Genomic DNA, 20,734 nt, shown 5'->3' on the forward strand with positions numbered 1-20,734 from the left:
GTCTAGTATAGCTAGTGTATCAGCTAGTATTAAGCTGATACTGGATGCATGAGCCAATGCAAGAACTGATAGGACAGAAGAAATGTGTTCCTTTTTCTGGGAACAATGAGAAGCTATGAAAGATTTTATTAGGAAAAAAAAAAAACTGACAGTTCCTTTGAAAAAGGATTTTAGCCAGAGAAGACCTACTGGGAGAGTATCACAGTTGGCTACAAAAAGGCTGTTGCATGAGAATAGGGGAAAAAAAGTCTGTAACTTACACAATCATTTAGGAATTAGGACTGACAAAATCCAATGATAATTTTGATATGAAAAGATCAGTGAGTGAAGAATCAAGAACAATTTCAGGGTATCTGGTTAAGAAGATGCATGGTGTTATTTACTGGAAAAAAGAAAAGAACAGTTAGAATAGCAAATGCTCAAGTAGAAATTAATAATTTCATGTTTGGCCAGGTTATGTGTAGCTGTCTGCATAAATATGGAAACTTGAAGTGAAGTTTCACTTGAAATACAGCTTTGAAAATTGTAGAAATTGTAGAAATTATTGAAGTGACCATGATGAGATTACTGTGGGAGAGAGGCCACAGTGAACAGAAAAGAAGAAATAGGAAAATATTTGAGGACCTACCAAATTTTGGATATAGTTCAGGAAAGGTAGCTGGACAAAGATGGAAGTGGTAGAAGTATTTAAGAAACTTTACAAATTATTTCATTTTAGTTTTACACAAAAAGAAAATATTTTAAGAACGGATATAAAGACATTCATGAGATTGTACAAGTAGTGCCAGGATGGTATTATGGGCATTTAATAAGCACAGAGGATTAGAATTGTAATTGTCCCACTATATTCTTCTTACTTCTAATCATTTCTGGATTATTGTATTCCATACCAAATGGCTGCTTTTTAAGACAACTATTAAAAATTAGAGCAAGTCCCGAAGAAGATGATAAAAAATAAAGAAAATCTAAATATTATATAATGTAGAAGAAGAAATAGGAACAGTTAGGCTCGAGGATAGAAATATTATAGAAAACAATGGAGACATTTTCAAATTTTAGGAAAGCTGCTTTGTGGAAGAAAAATTATACTTATTCCAAGCAACAACAAGGAATCTAACTAGTACACAAAAATTGTTATCATAGGGATGTGACTTGTGACTTAAGGAAGAACATTTTTTACATCTAAAATACTTTTAATATGCTATTTAGATATTATATTAAAATGAGTAATTTGATTTCCAAATAAAACAAACTTTCAAGCAAAGTCTTTTTCTTTTTAATATACTAAAACATTGGGTTGAGAGAACATTCCAGTTTTCTTGATTAAAGATTAATACACTACTGAATTTTGAAATATGGTACAATATGAATGTCCTTATAGGTTGTCTCACAAAGTAACAACCACAAAAATATTGTAGTATTATTTTTACTTATATTGTCAAGTGTCAGCATATGGTGCTATTGTAAAATGACAGAATCAAATACCCACATAATTTTTGGTTGTACAGAGCTATTTTTAACTAGAGAGGATGTTGCCAAACAAAGCACCATTCACAGTGCATGCCTCTTTCCTTAAAGGTGATTCCCAAATTGTCTATTGATGATTTCCTGCTCATAGCAGAGGTCTATGTTCTCCACTGAGCAGCTGTGGTGGGGGCATCTTAATTAGACGGGGGGAGTAGCTCCTTTGGTGGCCGGTCTTGTGGCATGTATTGTGTTAGTCCATTTAGGAAGATCCATCAAGAGTCTATTGTTTCAGTTCTGCCAGTAATTCTATAATCCAATTCAGAATCCTGAAATAATTCCCTTTCTGCTTATGCTAACCAGCATGTATATTGCTCTGTGCCTGATAGATCTTCCATGTTATATTTAAGGGCAACCAGAAGCAAGGTATAAAAATGAGTCAGCTATTCCTTAAAGATACATTGTTAGAACAGACAAATGCTTCCGTTTGACAGTTGTACATTAGTTTATTAGATTTTTGACCAAGAGGAATACATACTTATGGAGATGCAAACTATTCAACTATTCACTAACTAAACTATGACTAGAAGAAAGTCCTCACAGTATGAAAATAACAAAGTTTTTTTGTTTTACAAAGAGACGTGGTCTTTAGTAACAATATTTACTGTATTTATCCTGTTATAAAAATAGTATATACTCATAAAATAATTGGGAAGTCACGTAAGCTTTAAAAAACAGTTTTGATGCTGCAGCCAAGTCCTATCTTGCCATGTGTTTTCTTTACTTAAAAAAGACTAATTACCCAAAACTAGTAGCTATTGTACTCAAAAAAGTAAGTTATACCAGCTACATTATAAGTGACTTGTCAATTTCAATTCTGCTTATATTTGTCCTCAGTATTTCTACTTTAATTAACTTTTGTGTGATGACTTTTGAGGATGACTTTGGCCTAACAACATATATTTTCTCTTTTAGATAGAAGCTCAACAACTAAATTAGTAAAAAGATATTGTAACTTGTGAGTGAATTTATTTCCACTGTGTCACCAGTAATGTTGCCTTGCCAGTATTATGATGAGAAAAATTCTACAGGGAATACTTTTATTATGCTATAAATTTCAATGTTATTTCAGAATGAATAATTTGATTTTCAAACAAAGCTGCAAAGAATGACTTTTTCTTTTGGATGAGATAAGGCATTCGGTAGAGGAAAAACTCTTCAACATTTTTGATTTAAGGTTAACAAATTATTTGCAGTCTTGAAATATGACATACACTGAATGTCTTTAGAGGTTGTCATGCAAAATTATATCAGAAAAGTGACAGTGTGCTTCTTGCTGATATTGCCAGTGACTTGATTCCATTTCAGCTGTGTAAGGTTTCTTATCTCTTGGGGCAATGATATGCTACAGTGTATACTCCAGATCTCCAAACACTGACTTTCTTCATGCTTCTAAGTGACTGTCAGAAGTCACCCGACCAAAAAATCACAGAAATAGTGTTTGTTCTTCCAAGAGTTGTTTTGGCAATTCTCTGCTATATTGGAAGAAATAACCCAAGGGAGAAAACTCTGTCAAAACATTAATGTCATCTTGGAAATGAACAGAGAGCCTAATCTGTGAGTATCAGCTACATCTGTATAAGAGTGGCCAGTGCAAGGATTAATGTGTGCATCACATGAGTGATCTGGTGGCAATAAGCCCAGAAAAAAGGTAGTGAAAATAAATACAAGAGCTTGGTTATTTGTTCCATGAGCATAGATAAATCAAACACTAAATATTTTTTATCAAATTATTTGGAACATTATCAATTAAAATTACATTATCAATTTAATGACTTTTGATAAAGAACTTGGAAGGGAGGCCACTGCTGGTCTCTTGGCCTTTTTCTTCATGTAATTTCTGTCAGTGGAGATAATACTCAAACAGCAAATGTTAAAACTTAAATGTTATTATTGCCAGCAAAAATAATGATAATGATTATAGTAAAGGAATTTCACTTTACACACATTTTCAAGTTACTTTTGCATTCTTATTCCCCGTATAATCTTCATAGTGACTCTATGACATAGGACAAAGTATCACTATCCCTGCCTTACAGACGATTGAACTGAAGTCCAGTGAAATATTACAAAGTATACTGGGCATAAAAATGAGAATAACATTTAGACCAAATCTATGAGATATTGAAGGCTATATCCCAATCTGCTCCTTCCTGATTTCTAAAAAGGCAAAAACTCTACTACATCAGGTGACATTAACTGAGACAGCTTAAAAAATCAAGGCACTACATACTATAAAGACAGTCTCCAAATGTCTATGATATGAGTTTAATTATCAGTTCGTATTAATAATCACATGGTATTTGCTAAACTCATTCTATACAACAGGGGTTCTCATGGGCTGTATCAGATTCCTCTGGGTATCTTTTCCAAAACACTCATGTTTCAAGACTATGTTTCTGTATGGTGGAATCTCTAACCTGGTAAACTACTCTCACCATTGCAAGCATGTCTGACAAGCTAGTGACAGGGCAGAATAAACAATAAGGATCAAGGCTATATATTATCCTATTGAATCTTAAATTAAGGATATAAAAGCATATAGAGAAAGTACATAAAATGGGAGGTCTATGAGTAGGAATATTGCACTAAGGTCTCACACTGTCCTTAGGGGAAAAATGGCAAGAGAAAGGCAAAGTTCCAAGTCATGTGGTCACTAGACAACCAGAGGTGTGTCCAAAAGAGGAAATGGTAGAAATCCATTTTTAAGTCCTGTTTGTGTTTCAGACCAGATTCCCACACAATGTAGTCTGTGATCTGATAGACATGTGAGCTTGACTGTACTACTGGCATCTCAAACAACAGATCATATGCCTGGTCATGTCCCTCTCCTTCCTGGCATGAATGGCTGCAAGAAAAAGTCTAAGCTTCTGCTCAGATTCAAGAGTTACCAGTGAAGCAGCTGAATGAATGTTGGTACCAGTGAATGCAAGTGCACTTTACATTTGTCATTATCTCAGAATATTATCTTTATGGATCCAAAGAAGGCTACTGCAATATTGACAACACTTTTATATCACTTAGCAAGTATCAAGCATTGATCAAAGTTTATAAGTTTGTTTATTCCTCACACTTAAAAAAATCTATTTAAACATGAGACTTGGAATATTAACACATGTTATCTATTAATCCAAAAGATTCTGTTGTGGAATAAGATTGGAACTACTAATTTAAGTTCAGTATAAATGATATTATCATGCAGCTCTTAGGATCTTTAATTTACAATTGGCATGGTGAATCTCTGATAGGAGAGTGATGTATAGATGTAGTGGTGTTTCCCAAAATTGTTTCCTGGGGTATCACATGGGACCACGTTTGACAGTTTATACTTCAGGAAAAGCTACTACAATTAATTAGTGCAGCCGACATTTGTATATATTCTTGACAAAAAGGAGTTTAATTTACAGACTGCAAATACGCCCTTCTGATAGGAAAAAGTGGTTTCAAATCTAATCAATTAGTATAGCAAATAATCAGTAAGAAAAAGCTGTTGAAATCAGGATAAAATTGCTCCTTTCTCAATTGGAAAGTTCCCAAAATTACAAAGTAAGATGATTTTAATTGACAAAGAAACAATTTGAAAGTTGACCTCTAGAAGAAAAAAGAATTTATTTCTTCCTTCAGTCTGAAGCCTTCAGTTGCCCACATTTAATTCTCAAACCAATTCTGTTTTGCAACTCACATATATAACTACTATATGCTGCCTGTTAATGGAATAATTCATGTATATGTTTTTAACCCCTCCATAGATTATAGGCTCCTGAAGATCAGGAATCTTGTTCACCTAATGAATTGCCTTCACAACAAGCGGGGCAGTAGATTGATTTGTTTAATGAATGAAAAGTGCTACATATGTAACAAAATTATTTTAATATGCTTTTATTTTCTTTTTGGGAATATAATTGTATCCTCCTTATCTTCCTCTTCTTCCTATATTACTAACTAAAATAATGGAAAAATAAAAACTAAAGAAAGCAAGGGTTTCATATTTTCTTTTCTCCATAAACTCTTTCCCTTTGTTTTTGATTGTTCTAGTTCTTGCCTATTAAATTCATATTTAATTTTATATAATTTTTAATATAATGTGGGTATAATTTTTGTCTTACATTTTCACTGTGGTATAATTTTATATTGTATGTATTTCCTTCAATTATCATATATAATTTTTTGCAAAATAGCTCATTTAAAAGATGCACCATAATTTATTTAATACTTATATCAGTATTAGCGCTGCTATTAGGTATATATGTTACTTTCTTCCCCATTACAGATATCAGTGACCCTGAATCAATCTATGCTATTATCACCAATTCTAAGGACTTCTGAGGAACAGGGCAACCTGATCAAAAACAGACTGAAATGGTAAAAATGATATGAAAGGATTTTGGCTTAAATTATTGAAAATGTATGTAAAGTTTTATGTACAGAAACCTTGGTCCCAAAATTCCAAAATATGACTAAATATATTAAAATTTATTTAGGAAATTGTTTTATTCCAAATTGTAGAAAAAATATTGAACAGCGTTTGTTGAATTGAATCATTTCATTCAGGATCATTCATCATAGGGAAAGGAAACAGAGTTTAAAAAAGCGAGAAATGAATAGATAAGAAAAATGACTGAGAAAGCACTGTGTATAAAGTCAAGAATGTTTTGGAATGAGGGAAAATGAAACATAAAATTATGAGCATGATGTGAACTCTAGATAGCAGAAAGAAAATAACAGCACTGACATGTTGATTTTGACATTGCACAGCACAGTAGTCTTTCCCAAGTGAAGTGCCCTTGAATTTAAAATCTCAAGTGGGTTTTTATACTATGAGAGATGATAGAGTAATAATGGAATCTGAGAGACCAAGTGGCTCCTCTGACATCTAAAAGTGGCTAGTCTATAACTTGGATTGCTATTTGTCTTCTGCCTTCTCTCTTACCATCTACTCCCCCTCCTTTGCTCTTCCTTCCACATTTCCTTCCTTATTTCTAGTATCTTACACTTGAGAGCCACTCAGTAGAGTTAGATCCTGTCCTCCAAGATGGAGATACAGCAAACAAGACAAGACAACTGTCCCTGCTCTAATGTCTTATAGTAGAGGAGACATATAAGACACATAAATAACCAAACACAATGATGACACAGAATAATAAAGAAAAGAAAATAGACTTCTGTGGTAGTGACTGGTTGGGGTGTGTGTGTGTGTGTGTGTGTGTGTGTTGGGAAGGGTGTGGGTTCTACTCTTTTAGTTGGAGTAATCTGGGAAAGCTACCCAGAGTAAGTAAAATAAATGTTCTAATACTGAATAATACAAAAGACTCAGCTATGGGGAGATTCTGGGTAAAATTTTTCAGATCAAAAATACCCCAGCAAGTGCAAAGAGCATGGCCAGTATGAGGTTGATGATTCAAAGCAAGAGGAAGAAAAGAAAGCCAGTGTTGCTAGAACATGGTGACTACACTTGAAGGGAAGTAAGTTCTATGTATTTCTGTTCTCTAGAAACATAAAGCTCTGTAAGATAATCAGAGAGAAACCACCAAACTACACCTTTATCAGCAAAGACTGGAAGGAATGATTATAGCCAATTGAACTGATTAATGAAAACATCAGAATACTGCAGTATCTCAAGTAAGCATGATGGAGTCTCCTTTGTGTCTCTGGGTGAGATTCTAGATTCTCAAATTAATTAGACTGAAAATAAATAGATAAAATGCAAAGTGTGGTGCCTAAATAGAGGTATCAGTTTTGTTGAAATAAATGGACAGCATGCTTATAAAACTTGATTGTTCTTTAGGAAAGAATTCATGAATGGCATTATTGAAATTTTCAATAATTTAAGAAGTTAATGAGAAATAAATCAGGCTTAACTTTTTAGAAAATCTATTTATCATCCAATTTGTTAAACAAAGCATACCTCTAAAATTAAATACAGTGTCTGAATACAGAATTAGAAAGAAAAAAGTAATAAATAGGATTATGGCAATACTTTGTATATTCCAAGTTCTTGACAAGGAAAATCCAGAGAGAGCATTTTAATATCTGTATTTCTTAAAAATAAAAACTAAGAAGCAACATAGATTAAAGTGGTTAAATTTTACATGAAAGATGATATAATTCACTGAGAATGAATGATTTCTTCTTTTCTTGAAAAATACTCAAATTTTAACTTTCCATATTAAAAAAAATATCTGAGCTGGAGCCCAGAGAAATGTGACCAATGATTGATATTCTGAAAAATTGTGCAGTTATGTTTTATATAACTGTCCTCAAAACTGGCTACAATTTGATCTGGAGTATAGATCATGTTTGATTTACCATGCATTTTATGTTCTGCTTTCTACATTTTCACAAGGTATTTTATTCAAGGATATCTGACCAGATTTAATAGCCCTTAAGAGTACAGAATATTTCTTTCCCATGGTTTTTTTTGCAGAATCTGGGTTCAAGGAAATGCAACAATTTATCACCAATAAGATAATTTCTACTCTAATGTTATATAAATTTTGATCATATGACTAGGATAAAATAGACATTCTTTTCCTTGACAGTATATGCTTTTATGAAATTATACTAATGCCCACCTATATTTTTCTAGTACTGTAATGATTTCTATTTTGCATGTAAAAATTTGTTTTGATGTAATGTGTAATCCAGGAAAGCAACTTTATTTACCTGTAATGAATGATTGGTCAGTTGCCCAACACAAGTTAATGGTTAATCTGTGTGTTCAATATGAAACATCTTTATAAAATATTCAATGCATGACTTATATCAATAATATTACTTAGCATTTGGTGAGAGCTTAAAATGTTCCAAAATCTTTCTTAAGTATTTCACCATTATCTTATTTTTTTATACACAAATATATAAGAATAGTACTATTAAAATCCACATTTTACAGATAAGGAATCTGAAGTGTACACATGATAAGTAAATCTGCCTAATGTCCGGAAGCTAGAATGTGACAGAGAAGGTAATGTTTGCACAGATAAAAGTGGCAGAAATGGTAACTAAACAATATTTGTGAAATAAAGTTGAAATAAGCACATACAATTCTTAAATATACTTGAACTGTTTTTATCCTATACCTTTTAGCAATTTGCATTAAAGCTTAAAAAATACCAGACACTATTCTAAGAATATGACAAGTTTTAATTCATTTGAACCCCAAACCAATCTTAAGAGACAGATACTATGAAGAAATTGTAGGTGAGTAGTAGAACCAGGTTTTACATCCAGGCAAAATCACACCAGTATGTATGTTCTTATTTGCTGGTTATATCTGAATGTTTTCCTTTCATTTGTCTTAATAATCAAGATATTTTTTATATAAAGATGAAGAAACTAGAATATGCAGAATGAGATGTGTTTTTGAATATAATTGTATAATTAGATAATCCAATAAAATTCAAAAGCCAGTTAATACTAAAGAAAATAATTTGGTATAGAATTTCTGTTTATCAGCAATTGCCAGTCATGAAATATAATTTTTAAAATTTCAATTCAAAATAACAAAATCAACTTCTTGCTTAACACATTATATCATATATTTTTCCTTTGAAATGTGTAGTGATATCATATAAAAAATCATTTATTCAAAAGATTCAATGTTTCAATATCTCTAATGAGGAACATGCACGATATAGTTGAGAGAAGAATCAGGGAGTTCTGATAATGAAGATGGTAATTCAGTTGATTCATAGAAAAGAGTACAAGGTTTCTAGGTAGTAAGGTAAAGGAAGAAATCCCAGGTAGAAGAAGTACGTGTACAAAATATATAAATTTGGGAATACAAAGTTTATTTTTATTCAGTTGTCATTTTTAATTTTTAGTTTTCTGTTATTCCTACTTTTTCTTTTATTGCTATATTTCCTTTCTCATACTTTTCTTAGGATTTATCATGTTTTCATTGTCTTAGTTCAAATGCTTTTTTTGTTGTTAAAAAGTTTTCTTTAATAAGATTGACATTTAAGGCTATATCTTTAATTACGGCTTTAGTAGCTTTTGTCATAAGTTTTGACAAAAGGTTTTCAGTTTGTAATTTTGTAATTATTATGTTGTAGGTTTCAGAAAAGTTTTGACAAAATGTTTATCTGGGAATATGTTTTCAGACTTTAAAGTGATTTTTTCCCTTAAATCTTTACTATAAATATAAATCTTTACTATAAATTATAATTATAATATAAACTAATATATATATATAATATAATATAATATAAATTATAATATAAATATAAATTTTTACTATAAATATAAAAATCTTTACTATAAATTTCTAGATTTATTTATTTGTGATTTGCTAATATCACCTGTATGATTTTTGCTTTGGGGAGTTTTTCTATTGTAGCTTGAAGATGAATATATGAGATACATATGTGCAAAAAAAAGAAAAATGTTAAATAAACTGTGATACTGTTTCTCTCATTCTTGATATTTTATGAACTTATATGCATTATCTTTTTAAAAATAAAACATATTTCATCTATAAGGCACATTTTCTTATATTTTCTGAACTCTGACATTTGACTTTAAAACTCAGACTTATGCAAGCAAACACAAAATCAATGACTTCAGCCTGTAGGGAGTATAACTGAGTTTCAAAGGTAAAATATAATCATTTGAAGTTAAAAATTTTTCATTAATTCTATAATTCTAGGCATGTTTTTTGTACTTACTTAGAGTATATTTTCTTTTTTATGAATATCGTAAATCATTAATAGTTCTCTAGGATTGTAGCATATATTAAATCATTTTTAGAACATTAAATTTAAGAAGATTTATCTCAGTATTTAAGTTCATCCTAAACTAGGACATGCATAAATCTCTTAAATCTTGACAAAAATCAGGTTAAGGCCTTTGTGGAAAAGTGTTAAAGAACTAACATGATTTTAAGTTTCTGAGCACAAGAATATCAAAAGCTAATATTTTTATGCCATATCTATCTCATAAACAGTTTTTATTTAGTCTTGGAAAAATTAAAGTTGTAATTAAAATTTAAGACATCAATTTAATTGATAATATACACATAATAATATGTTTCATAAAACTGAAAATTTGGTGTTGACTCAATATCATACAATAAATAATTGAAGTTTATTCATATAATTATAATCCCTTCATGAAAGTTTTTACTTAGTATAGGTAGGAAGGTAATAAAAATCTAATGTCTCTCTTTAGCAATAAATTTATCTTTGTATAGAAAAATCACTTTCAAAAATTTTTTCAGCATATTTTTACCTTATGCACAAATGCCTTGCTTACTCAAACTGAAGACAGAAAATTTAAATGAATACCAGAGGCTTCAGAGCTAATAAACGGAAAAGGTGATTTACCTTAAATAGTTTGTTTGGATGAAGGCAGCGGTGATGGGTTATCTAATTTCTTGAAAGACCTCCTGATACTTCTGGAATCAGGATCTATGATGCTATAAAACATATGCTAATTAATAATTCTGATGATCAAAAAATCGCAAATGACATTAGGAACAAATGTAAAACTACTATAATTGAAAATTAATAATTGTCTTAAAATTTATCTACATATATAATAATGTTAGTCAACTTCTTTATCTAATCTTCTAGTAATATAAAAAAACAAACAAACACAGATTTCACTTAGTAGTCATTCTGTGTCTGCTTCCTCATCTTCTCCTTTCATGCAATCATGTCCTCAAACAAGAAGCAAGAAAGAAAAGGGAAAAAAATCTAGAATCTAACTGACCCATAAATTAAACAATCTCATAAGGTTCTAGAATTTAAGATTTAGGTTAGAGAAACTTAGACAATTAGTGAAACAAAAATTAGCAACTAAGACTCTTCCAAGAAAGCAGAACAGCTGAACAAGGTTATTTCCCATGAGGAGAAGGGACTGGCTCCTCAGAAACCCAGAGGGGTTTGCCTTGAAGGATTTATCACAGTTCAGGGACTGGATAAGAGTTTTCCAGGTTCAGTTTGCTGGTACTTTGAGATGGAAGCTGTCTCTGTGGACAGACTCATATTAGCCAGCTTCACAGCAACTGATGGATATAAATCTCTGATATGCATAAATGAAAATGTCATTGTTCATTTACACAAAGAAATAAACCTGTCAACTGAATCAGACACTGTTTAATTCAGCCTCTCCAATATATTCTCTTTCTGTAGGGAAAACATATTGGAAGAGGACTTCTTAAAAAGTATGAGTAGAGAACAAGGAATCAATTAGCTAATTTAAATATCTCTCAGGTAAAATAGTCTAACCAGTGCATCTGATTTCTCATGTTGAATTGGCCATAACTCCATCCACCTTGAAACTTGAACAGTGCTAAATCGGCAGAGTCAACTTTCTCTCTGTCTCCCTCTTTCACTTCTGTCTCTCATGATTGGTAACTCTTCTACTATTGTACTCTTTCTTATGTGAATAACATAAACTAATTTTCTGCATCGCAGTGAACTCTCATATCATAGGAATTAAAATGCTGAACTTTACCAAACTAGTCCATTACTTCCTTACTCATAGTACCTTGTTTCACTCTCATTTATGATTAATCCTGTGTTTGGTATAAACATTTTATTAGTTTATATTTTAGAACTTCAGAGTAAAATCTAATTCTGGTTTTTGAGTGTACTTCAGCTCAGCCCATATTAATTATTTATCTATTAAATGTGATTCTTTTGTGTTTATAATGAGCTTCATAAATATTTTCAGAATATACTGAGAACCTGTAGATACACACAAATATTTGTATTGCTATACACCTATTTTGATATAGATAGATGATTTCTCAGGAAGTCAGAAAATACTCATCCAATTAGTATCTGCACTAGGCATTTGTGTGTACATATCAATTGGGTATTTTTTATATTCATTCAATTGAAGTTTTTCAATTAGTATGTGAAAAGTTATTTATAGTTTACCATTTACTGAGAAAATGGTCTTCAGCTCAACAATTACAAGCTGAATTAAATTATCTTTGCTCCCTTTTCCTCACCAAGCTTTAATTAGATTAGCGAAGTATTTGGAATGCAGAGGAATACTGCGTAATAAAAGAGGCAAACATTTTTATGTAGCACACTCTCCTGCTTTGGGAGTCACTCTGATGAAGGTTACTTAAACTTAGCTTAGCCAAATGAAGATATTTTCCTTTGGAGAGATGCCTTGTAATTGTCTACTAAAGGTAGTTCACTTTTTTTTTTTATACTAAAATGACTGTTTTATTTCATCTCAGTAAAGAAACTGAGATTATTTAAAGTTAGTGAGTTCCCTGTGAATATTCAGGTAGTAACTGTGAAATTTGAAAAGCAAAGATTTTCTCACTTCATATTAATTATTATTATTTACTACTACTACTACTACTACTACTACTATTATTATTATTATTATTATTATTATTTTGGCATTTGCCACATTGGCAAATGCGGTAATCTTACAGAATATTCAAAAGTTCAGTACCTAGAATCTGAAAAATCTGCATTTAAAATGATTCCAATAGTTACTACCTGTATGGACCTGGGAACACTTCTTAATCTTTGACATTTTTTCCATCTGTAAAATGGAAGATAGAATAGTTTTTGCCTTATAATGTTGTAAGACTAGGTGAGAATATTTTAAGTCAAAGGCTTACCAGTGTTGACTGATATAAATTGCACAACCTAAAAGTTGAGAGTTACGTTTTACTTGGCAGACATTCTGAGGACTTGAACCCAGGAGGCAGCCTCTCAGATTGCTCTAAAAGGCTGTTCTGCCCTGGCAAGGGAGGAGCCAGGATATATAGGAGTTTTTGCAACAAAAGATCAGGTAGTCAGAATATTAAAATATTACTGTTAATTAAAGAAAGCCAGATATCTCAAGTTACGGAATTTAGTGCTTTTCCATGTATGAGAAGGTGCAAAGGTCTGGGCTCGTTGAAATCATTCCTTTCATATACACCTAGCTATCTAGGGCCAGTATCCTGTCCTTTCACATGCTGAGTTTTCTCAGGGTATACCATCATGGGTGGCAACAGAGGCTGGGCTGCCTGCTTGTCTGTATCCTGATTTCCTTCCACTCACTGTCAGGGGTGGCAGTAGCAGCTGATGACTTGGTGGCCGCAGCATCCTTGTTTACTGATATGGCTGGCAATATTTTTCATTTATACCAGATTATTTCATACATAATAACCATAAAATAATGAGAGAGTGTTTGATGTTTGATGTGAAGTCCTTCAAAGAGTGTTAAATTTGGTAACTAGCTTCTCTCTCCCAACTTACAAACTCTTTTAGCCCACCTTCCCTCATTTATATCAAGCTTTTTACATGAATCTATGGTTTTCAAGCTTGGATACATATCAAAATTCTCTTTTGAGCTTTCTTCTTTACTATTAACAACAACAAAAAAAGAGAAAGTTAAAACTAATAAGCAGAGTAAAAAACATTATTACATGTTAAAATGCATAGAATAAAGGTAGGTGGTGAAATATATATTTTCATATACATTACATTTTATTTGGTAGCTTTGTAAATGTTGGAGAAATGATGTGTGGATGAAAGGTAGCATTTAAAGCTGTGTACTGAAATTGCTGTGATCATCAAGATGAATGCAGGTTACAGCTATTAAAATTTCTGAAGGGGCTCCTGTTTATCAAGGTTATAGAACCCTACCACATATTACTGAAGTTGAAATGAAAAATACTAGAGGAGTTAGAAATAAATAGGAAATAGGAAAAGTCAGAAAGACCCTATCTGGGTGGAATATCTACAGGGAGTACTATAAGGATTTGGGAAAAAGAAAAAAAGTAAAGTACAAAGATGTTTTTAAGGTTATAATAAGCCAACTTATTGAGACTCAAAATGGAGAATTTTTAAGATACCCCAGACCTGCTGCATGTCTGTGGTACCTGTTTTATGACTTGGCAAGGTCAGTTAAAGAAATTAGGGTAAACTAGATGCTTGGTACCTGCAAACTGCCTCATCTATTCTATCTGGTGATAATTTCAGGTCCAGTGGATGATGTAGCTCATTTTCATTGTATGGTGGCTTTTGTAAATTTCCTTAATACTTCCTGCTTTTCCCCAAAGGGATCCGGCTGATTTAATGGGCTTGGAAATGGCATACAGGAGTCAAATGTCACATCAGCCTACCTTCAGTACTCATCTCAGTGATAATGACTGTTAACAGTCTAAGGTGTTTTTCCAGGTCTTTGGCTTATTTTTCTTAGGCAGTCAGTACATGAGTATTGAATAAATGGATGAGAGCAATGAGGGTTGTAGGAAGAGGAAGGAAAACTAACATTTTATTGAGGATATACAACATGTCATGAGTTTTATGATTTTTAGAAATGTAATCTTCTCAGTTGCCTTGTTATCATCTTCATTTTTAATGTTAGAGAAGTTAGGCTCAGTGAAGTTAGTTATTTACCCAGGATCACACAGCTGGTGAATGGTAGAGTCTAAATACAAAAACAGGACTGCTTAAATTTAAGCTTTCAAATTCTGGCTCAGCTATGCAGCCATCAGGCGAGTTATTTAAAATTTTTTACCTGTTTCTTCATTTGGAAACTGAGAATGATGACAAAATGTATCGCATGGGTTTTTCATGAGATTTAAATGGTTAATTTCTTTTAAAGTCTTTAGAATTGTTCAGGGCATATATTATCATTGTTAGTTATGTAATGTTTCCTACTCACTACCATACCCATAAATGCCACCTCCCCTCTATCTCAGTCCAGCTTTGATGTATTTGGTGAGAGCTGGAAACTAATTTGTATTGAGGCCCTCCTACAGGCTCTGCACTGAGTGTTCTTGGTGCTTTTCCAGTGTTGTTCTGTTTGCATGCTACACATTAGGTACAGAGGGTGGCTATCAAAGGCAAACTTTCATAAATTCCTCCTCCTTTTTCAGTACCTGGAACTACTGAACTCCTTCCAGGTTTTTGTTCTTTGTTTATGTATCAAATTCTCTGGCTTCCAAAACTGTGCATTTGCTGTTCCCTTGTTTTTGACATGCACTTTTCTAGGAAGCCATCCTTGACCCTCTAAGCTTGGATTAGTTTCTTCAATTCTACTGCATTTAGAGCTCATCTTAAAGGCAGGGACTGGATAGCTATTTTCAATTGCATAATCTTAAAAAAAAATGTTTTTTTTAAATAAAATCAATGTTAAAATAAATATATAAAACAGTACAATTAAATTTAATTAAAATAATATATAAAGTAAGTGCTTTTAAAATAAAATAATATTTACAGACTATTTAAACTAAATTCTCTTATAGATTTTTTAAAAATGAGCTTTCCAAACAAGAAGTACATTTATTATAGAGAGTTCCCCATATTTAGCTGCCTGCTTGGTAAATGCCACTAGATGCTTCTAATTCTTCAATATGCAAACGAGTATATTTATTTCATTGGCTGAACTCTATTCCTGAAGATTTAAAAATAGAAATATATTTTATAATCTAAAACATTCATTAAATGGAAAAAAAACTTCCTTTTTTCAACCTACTTCTCTCAAATATGGTGAAATCTAATTTTAAGCTTTATCAAATAATAATCTGTGAATACTTCATAAGCAGCATCATTTCAGTAATAGGGGTAATTTTGTTAAACTTCTGTTTTTGAACATAGAGGCATATCACTGGTTCTGTGCCACTTAGCAGTCATTAGATTGAGAAAAGCACCATTTTGGAATTTAGAACTGATGTCCGGGATCAAAATGAACATAGCAGAATGATAATGTTAAATACTTACAGCTCCTAATGAGCTACATTTTTACAATGGGGCTTGAATTTCTCTGAGAGAGATATGATAGGGCCATATCACCAATCATATTAGTTCATGTCTTTGGAGGATGACTTGTGAGAAATTCTGGCATAGATTTCTAACATCATTTGTTATTTCTAACTTCTATAAAGAGAAAATCCAAAATCCTTTAGAAAGTTTGGATTTATTTAAATCTGTCTTAGAAGTAAGTGATTTATGGGGGCACCGGCTAAGGATGAGTTTGAAAATGATTTCTTTTGAACACTCTGATGCTAATTATATCATGAGTTACACTCAGATATAACCTAATAGCATCACAGATTTTGAGTTTCTGAAATGCTGGATTTCTGTTCAAGAAGGTGTCACCAATAATTTAGGTTTTTCTCTTAACTATTAACCAAAATCTTTGGCATCTAATTCCCAAAATAAACAAAAAATGAATAAAGTTAGAAAAAGCAAGTTTATGTCACTCTTTAAATTTTGTGCCTACTTTGTACAGAAATTAAATCACATTAATTAAGTTACACGGTTGAGATTATTAAAAGTAAAAAATTTTAATGATTAAAATTCTTGTATTTTTCCTAGTATTAGATTTTCATTTGATGAACTGTAAAAATTGAAATCACTCCTTCAAATAATTGTAGAATTGCAACATAGTAGAACCACTGCCAGTTAAACAATAAAACTCATGAGAGAAAGGAGTAAGGAAGGAGAGTCATCAGTTCTTAAATGTGTATTTATGAACCAAGATCTTGGTACGGCTATCTGTTCAAGGAGAACCTTTCTTTTAAGTAATGACATAAGAAGTATTTACTTTCTGCTTTCTATTTGCACATTTATTTATTTATTATGTAACCCAAAAGATTTCCTCTCATCTGGGATACACGTAAAAATGCTATTGCTTACATACTTGTGTTTTAGTCAGAACTACACCAGTGCAGTCATCCTCAGATTATCTGAATAATTTGATGAAATACAGTAATAATTCATAGTGTTATATTCATTGAGTAATCAGATATAGTAAATAAGAAGTTACTTATGATAAATCTATATCGAACATTTAGAATTCATAGCAATAGAATCTGAACACTAGGTCACTAATTCATAGTGGGCTCTGTTTTTCTTTTCCTGCAAATATGGTCACTTGGAGGAGAAAGGCATTTTACTCCTTACTAGCTTCATACTAGGTGTTAGCCTTTGGAAAAGTCACAGTATTTTAGGGTCTCAAGACTAGAAGTATTTTAGTTTCTCTTGTTTAGTCACTCTTACAATGCTTACATTATTTTGCTTGCATAGTTACTTTAAATAGATTTCTTGAGTATTTCACATGATTGTAAACTCATTGCCACCAATATAATTCATATTATTAGGAATTTCTGCATACTCCATGATCTCTCTTTCTTTTTGTTATGGTAAAATACACTTCACATAAAATTTACCATCTTAACCATTTTAAGTGCACAGTTCAGTGGTATGAAATACATTCATATTGTCCTGCAATGATCACCAACATCCATCCACAGAACTTCTTTCATTTTCTGAAATTGAAACTCTGTACCCAGAAAACAATAACTTCTCATTCACCCTGCACCAAGACCTGACAACCACCATTCCAGTTTCTATGATTTTGACTACTCTAGAAACTTCATATAAGTGGAATAATACAGTATTTATCTTTTTGATTGGTTTATTTCTCTTAGCATGATGCCCTCAAGAGTCAATCATGTTGTAGTATGTCAGAATTTCCTTCTTCTCAAGGTTGACTGATACTCCATTTTATATATATATGTGTGTGTGTGTGTGTATACATATATATGCATATATATACATGTTTCACTTATTCATTCATGCCAATGGGTACTGGGTTGCTTCCATGTTTTAGCTATTGTGAATAGTGCTGCTATGAACATGGGTACACAAGTATCTCTTGATGTGGAGATCATGTTTAATATTCAAGACCATGCTTTCAATTCTTTTAGGTATTTATCCAGGAGTGAGATTGCTGGATCATATGATAATTCTATTTTTAACTTTTGAATAACTGCCATACTGTATTTTATAGCATCTATACCATTTCATATTCCCACCAAGTATACACAGTTGCTTCAATTTCTTCAAGTTTTCATCAACACTTGATATTTTTATTTATTTTTACAGTAGCCATCCTAGTAAGTGTGAGTGGTTTCTCATTGTGGTTCTGCTTTGCATTTCCTTGATGATTAGTGATGTTGAACATCTTTTCATGTGTTTATTGGCCATTAATATATCAAGATTTTTGCCCATTTATGAATCACATTGCTGTTGTTGCTGTTGTTGAGTTTTAGGGGTTCTCTATATATTCTGGATATTAATTCCTTATCATATATATAATTTATAAATATTTTCTCTCATTCAGTTGGCTGCCTTTTCACTCTATTGATGTACCATTGTTACTTGTCATAAATTTCAACTTGTCTATTTTTTATTTTGTTACCTGTGTCTTTGGTGTCATATCTAAAGCTATGTCTTTGGATAAAGTGAGTCTCTTGGAGACACCTTACAGTGGGATCATGTTTTTGTTTGTTTGCTATCCATTTTGCCAATATCTTTTTTTTTTGATTGGAGAGTTTAATCTATTTACATGTAAAAAAATTACTGATAAGACTTACGTCTGTTGTTTTTCTCTTTGTTTTCTGTCTTATAGCTTTTTTGTCCCCAATTTCTGTCTCTTTTGTAATTAGTTGATTTATTAGTGAAACATTTTGATTCACTTCTCATTTCTTTGTATGCCTATTCTAGAATTAATTTCTTTATGGCTGCCATGGAGAGTACATTTAATAGCCCAAAGCCTAAAATGACACACTAATTTGAATTTATACCAGCTTAACCTCAGTAACATACAAAATTATCTGCTCATTTACAGCTATGAATTCACACCTTTCAGTTATTAATGTCAAAAAACTACAGTGTCCAAAAATATAAACTAAATTTTTAAATGGACTAATCTTTTAAATTATGTAGAAAATAATGTGTAGAGTTACAAACCAAAGTTACAATAATGCTATCTTTCAGATTAATAATTTTTTAGTATTAGCATCTTAAATCATGTAAAAACAAAAACTAGAGTCACAGACCACTGTGACCAAACTAGATTTATAACTGCAGATATGTTTATCTTTACTGAGATCTTTTTTTCTGCATACAGCTTTGAGTTACTGTCTAGTGTCCTTTCATTTCAAACTGCAAGACTTCCCAACTCATCTCTAGTGATATTTATCTCCCTCAGTTTGTTTAACTGGGAGTGTTTTAATTTCTCCCTTATATTTGAAAGACAGTTTTGCTGGATATAGGATTCTTAGTTGACTTTTTTTTTTTCTTTTAGCACCTTGAATATATCACTTCAGTGACTTCTGGCCTTCAAAGTTCCTGATAAGAAATCTACTGATAATCCTTGTATATGATGAGTCACCATTCTCTTTCTACTTTCAAGATTCTCTTTGTCTTTGTCTTAAAATAATTTCATTATATGATATCTCAATATGAGTACCTTTGAGTTCATTCTACTTGGTCTTCATTGAGCTTCTTCAATATTTATATTCACATCTTTCATCAAATTTGAAAAGATTTTGGTCATTGTCTCTTCAAATAATCTCTCTGCCCTTTTCTCTTTCTCTTGTCTTTCTGGGAGCCCCACAATATGTATTTGATCTGATTGATGGTATTCCATAGGTCTCTTAGGCTTTGTTCACTTTTCTTCAGTCATTTTCCTTTCTGTTTCTCAGAAAACAATTTTAATTTTTCTATATTCAGTTCACTGATTCTTTCTTCTTTTGCTAAAATTTGCCTTTGAATCCCTCTAGTGCATTTTTAAGTTCTCTTATTGTCCTTTATCAGCCCTAGAATTTTTTCTTTTGGTTTCTTTTTAGTTCTTCCATTTCTTTATTGATATCTCTGTTTTGTTCATACATAATTTTCATGACTTTCCCACTTCTTCCTTAGTTATTTGAATATCTTTAAGATGTTGTTTTAAAGATTTTGTTTAGTAGATCTGTTGTCTGGTCTTCCTCAGGGACAGTTTCTGTTGGTTTATTTTTTCCTATGGCTGAGCCATACTTCCTTGTTATTTGTATACTTTGTGATTTTTCTTGAAAACTACATTTGAACTGAATAATGTAATAACCCTGGAAATCAGATTCTCCTCCATTCCCAGAGTTTGTTGGTTTTGACTTAGTTTTGTTTTATTTTTTATTGTTGCAGTTGTCTATGAGCTGAGGATCAGCCTGAGTTATAAACCTAAGGTCCTCTTATTTCCTCCATGTATTATGCAGTTGTTTTTGAATGTCTTAATATTTAATAGCTGACTCCCAAAAGAGGAAAAAATGGAAAAATAAAGTGGGAAGGGAAGGGCACCAGCTCCTAAATCCCCTGTAAGTCACTTTAGTCAAAGGGAAGGGTTTCAGACAATGAGGGGTGGGAAGTGCAATAATGGTTGTTCACTTTTGTGACTGCACCTCCCTGATGAGAAGCAG

Source organism: Vicugna pacos, chromosome 11 (assembly GCF_048564905.1).
Source record: "Vicugna pacos chromosome 11, VicPac4, whole genome shotgun sequence".
NCBI lineage: Eukaryota > Metazoa > Chordata > Mammalia > Artiodactyla > Camelidae > Vicugna > Vicugna pacos.